This window comes from Puma concolor, chromosome E4 (assembly GCF_028749965.1).
Source record: "Puma concolor isolate L17-30 chromosome E4, mPumCon1.1.hap2, whole genome shotgun sequence".
Classification (NCBI taxonomy): domain Eukaryota; kingdom Metazoa; phylum Chordata; class Mammalia; order Carnivora; family Felidae; genus Puma; species Puma concolor.
In genome coordinates, this window is record NC_141683.1 from 20144143 (window position 1) to 20148560 (window position 4418).

Genomic DNA, 4418 nt, shown 5'->3' on the forward strand with positions numbered 1-4418 from the left:
GGTATGGCAACTTTAATGTAAAAAAAAACAACAACAAAAAACCTTCCCTCCTCATAAATAAGCAACTCCACAAGGTATAATTAAAAATTGCTCAGTTTATGTCTTAATTTCACCTTTCTTTCTTATCTCTATTTAAATACAAATTGTGGCTTCATGTTTATTTCTGTTATGGTTAATTTTAATAGGTTCAAGTTTTAGTCTTTAATTATTGACTGACCTTGGGCAAATTTATTAATCACCGTGGGTCTCCATTCTTTTACTGGTTACACGATGTTGGTAAACTTCTCTGACTTAACTCATTCATTTGCACTGAGGTTTATATACTTCAAGATTTTTTTTTTTTTTTTTGTCCAGGAATGAAAGAAGTGCCATATTGCAGTGCTTGCCATATTACCTAACATATTTTAATTATCCAATATATATTTCCTGCTGTATATTAAATGGATAAGAACAGATACTACACTTGATCTTAGCCAAAAGGCCGAGAAGCGATATTTCCTGTTGTATAAAAACATGGTTTCTGTTTGTTTTTTGTTTTTTGTTTCAGAGAGATAGAGACAGAAAATGGGGGAGTGGGGCAGAGAGGAGGAGTGCAGAGACAGCGAGAGAATCCCAAGAACATTCAGCTATCAGCAGGGAGCCCGATGTGGGGTTCAAACCCATGAACCGTGAGATCATGACCTGAGCTGAAATTAAGAGTCAGACACTTAATCAACTGAGACACCCAAGCGCCCCCCAAAATATGTGCTTTTTAAAATATCTATTTAGGGCACCCAGGTGGCTCAGTCAGTTAAGTGACCAACTCTTGATTTGGGCTCAGTTCATAATCTTAGGGTTTATGGGTTTGAGTCCCAGATCAGGCTCCCTGCTGATAGCTCAGAGCCTGCTTGGGGTTCTCTCTCTCTCTCTCTCTCTCTCTCTGTCTCTGCCCCTCCCCCCACCCTCTCTCTCTCTGTCTCTCTTGCGCGCACGCGCGCGCACACACACACACACTCTCTCTCTTCCTCAAAATAAATAAATTAATTTAAAAAATTTGAATCTATTTAATTTTTCCATTGGGCAAACTTCTGCCATGAAGTGCTCTACTTACCCAAGTCAGCATTGTAACGTACAGTTTGGGATTGCACGCTCTATTAGTTTCCTGTGGCTACTGTAACAAATTACTGCAAACTAGGTGGCCTAAAAGAGTATAAATTTATTCTTTCACAATTCTAGAGGAGAAAATTTTCAAACCAAAATGTTGGCATGGCTGGACTCCCTCCAGAGGCCCTAGGGGAGAATCCCTTCTTTGCCTTTTCCAGCTGTGCGTGGCTGTAGGCACTGTTTGACTTGTGACCTCATCACTCCTATATACACCTCTGCAGCCACATGGCTTTCTCTTACTTTGTCAAATCTTCCTTTGTCTCATTCTTATAAGGATACTTGCTATTGAATTTGAGGTTCATGTGGATAATGCAGAATAAGTGCCTCCTCTCCAAATCTTTAAATCATATATTTTGCTATGTAAGGTAGTATTCATTTTTTAACTATATACAATGATATTCACAGGTTCTGGGATTAAGGGGCAGAAATATGAGGGTGGCTATTATTCAATCTACTATGTACACCAATGACATCACTATTCGAATCACAGACACATACAAAAACATTTATAAGAAGAGGGCCAAGGAAAGACTGTTGCAATTTATAATTTGGAAAATTTTGCCAATATTTACATGATTGGAAGTATGACAATATCACTACTTGGTACCTGGGACACTGAGAAACTTACTCAAGACTAATTAGCTATGTGAAGCTGGGCAAGTGACCTCAACCTCCTGAGTCTTTAATTTCACCTATAAAATTAGGGACTTTATCTTGATTCTCAAATTATTTTCAGCAATAATTTTACATTTGCATTATTTACTCAGGGAGCTAAATAAAAATGACCTAGTCTTTCCTTCTTATGATGTAAATTAAACTTTGAAACCTAATGGATATTTTTATGCTTGCATAAAATGATAATATTAGTAAAGTAAGGATTCTGTGGCATCTGTCACATGAATAGAATAATCAGTAATTGCTATATAATTTCCAGAGCGTGAATATTTCTAATTCAGATGATCAGAGAAGGCTTCATAGAGGAAATCTGGAAGGAATCAGTCAGAGAGAAAATAAGGAAGAAGAAAGGAAACAGAAATGACATTGCCAAAATCCTATAACCCAAGAAGCCCTCCATAGTTCAAACACATTAAATGGACATTTATTAAACATCTTTAGGAACTGAATACTCTTCTATTAAAATGCTTCATTGGAATTGACAAAATCTGAAGCTACAAGCTAACACAAAAACTAATATACTGTAAAGCAAACTGATGCAGATTTCAAAAGTTTAATGAAATTCAAAGCTACTTTATCTATATAGCAATACTACATAGTCATGAGAATAAAGACATAAATTCTGTACACGAATTGATTACAAGATAAAATACAGATGTATGTCTTTGCATCTGTTATCTTCTATATATGTTATGCAATCCAATCCAAATACACATTTCATTGTCTGTTATGACCCCATCATTAACGTAGGCCCTAGAAAACATTTTATGTGTTCCAAGAGCCTATAGTAAGGCAAATATACTATGTGTCATGTCACAAAAGGTAAATAGGGGAGGTGCACTTGGGTGGCTCAGTCATTTAAGCGTCCAACTCTTGATTTTGGCTCCGTTCATGATCTCATGGTTCATGGGATCAAGCCCTGTGCTGGCTCTGCTCTGTCAGTGCACAGCCTGCTTGGGATTCTTTCTCTCCCTCTTTCTCTGTCCCTCCCTCTCTTTCTCTGTGTGTCTCTCTGCCTCTCTCTTGCTCAAAAATAAATAAATAAACTTTGAAAAAAAAGGTAAATAGGGTATTGATATGGAAATAGTTTTGAATGCATAAATAGAACAAATAGTGAAACAGATATTTAGGAGTTGGAGAGTAACATTTCTATATAGACTATTTTGGTTCCATGGAATTCTTAATCTAGGTGACTTTATGTAAGTATATATGTAACTAAGTATATATGTAACTAAGTCATTCGTGCCTCCTTATTTGAGATATCCAAGCCAAACCTTGGAAGAATTAGAATAATGCTTACCGGGGCACCTGGATGGCTCAGTCAGTTAAGCTTCTGACGTAGAGGCAGGTCATGATCTCACAGTTCATGGGTTCAAGCCCCATGTTGGGCTCTGAGCTTACAGCTTGCAACCTGGAGCCTGCTTTGGATTCTGTGTCTCCCTCTCTGTCCCTCCCCCACTTGTGCGCTCGCTCACTCTCTCTCTCTCTCTTACAAAAATAAACATTAAATAAATTTAAAAAAAGAATAATGTTTTCTAAGTTAGACATGCCTAAAATAAAATTGCTTCTGAATAATTTTGTCTCTTCATTTATAGAGTTATTTTACTTTTCATTCTACATGAAGTTATTCACACACTTAATAATCAATGTGCCCTATTAATAGTAATAATAGGAATGTCTTTCCTATGTAAGAGATTTTTTTCCCTGTCACAACACTAAAAGAGAATGCATAAATTACCATTCCTATTGTGCATCTGAAGTTTAGAAAAAGTATGCAAGAGTTAATTGATGAAAGAGTAAAATATATAAGAATGAGAAACAAACTCTTAGTTTTATTCACTTACACTTCTGCTTGTGCACATCCCACCTCAGTGGATGTGATTATTACTCAGTGAACTGTGAACTGTGATTATTACTACTTGTGTAGGATGCTTTATCCACAAATACAACATGAGCAGAGGAGTAATCGTGTGTTTGGAAGCTGGGGATGTTGTTTCCACAAACTACTGAGAAAAAGACAAAAAACAAGTCCTATCTTTCCAAAATCTACTGGTAAGTTCGCATTTGAACCTCTTCCTAATAAAATAAGTCAATAAATTCTCTTTGTTTCTCAACAGAGTGAGATTCAGGAAATTAAATAGTGTCCCTGTCATTCTGCATTGATAATACAATACTTTCTGTGGATGTGAAAAGAAAAAAAAATGCTTTATCTCCTTAAAAAATGAGAATAATGAAACATACACTATAACATATGAGAAAGAAATGATCTTCCAAGAGAGAAAACAGTACAAGGATACAATTGTAACTGTCATCATCAGACATGCAAGTGCCTGACTTTTCTAGTAATCCAAAAGTTCCATTGCAGGAACAAAAGGAAAAGAATAACAATTCATAGAATCACCATATAAATATAAGTCAAATAAATCCACTCAATTGGTTGTCATTTATTTGGCTAGCAATGCTAAAGAAGTACATTTTTTTCCTATATTTACATAGTGTAATATTTTTAATATATGTTTCCCAAACACTGAAACCATAGAACCGAATCATTTACAATTATGTTACGTACTCTTTTCTTGGAAGAGGCAACCAAAAATAGT

At 35.8% G+C, this 4418-nt stretch overlaps 1 pseudogene; it reads right to left on the reverse strand.

Moving 5' to 3' along the window:
* Positions 1-360: 360 nt before the first annotated feature.
* Positions 361-493, reverse strand: LOC112864863 (U2 spliceosomal RNA; annotated as a pseudogene).
* Positions 494-4418: the final 3925 nt, after the last annotated feature.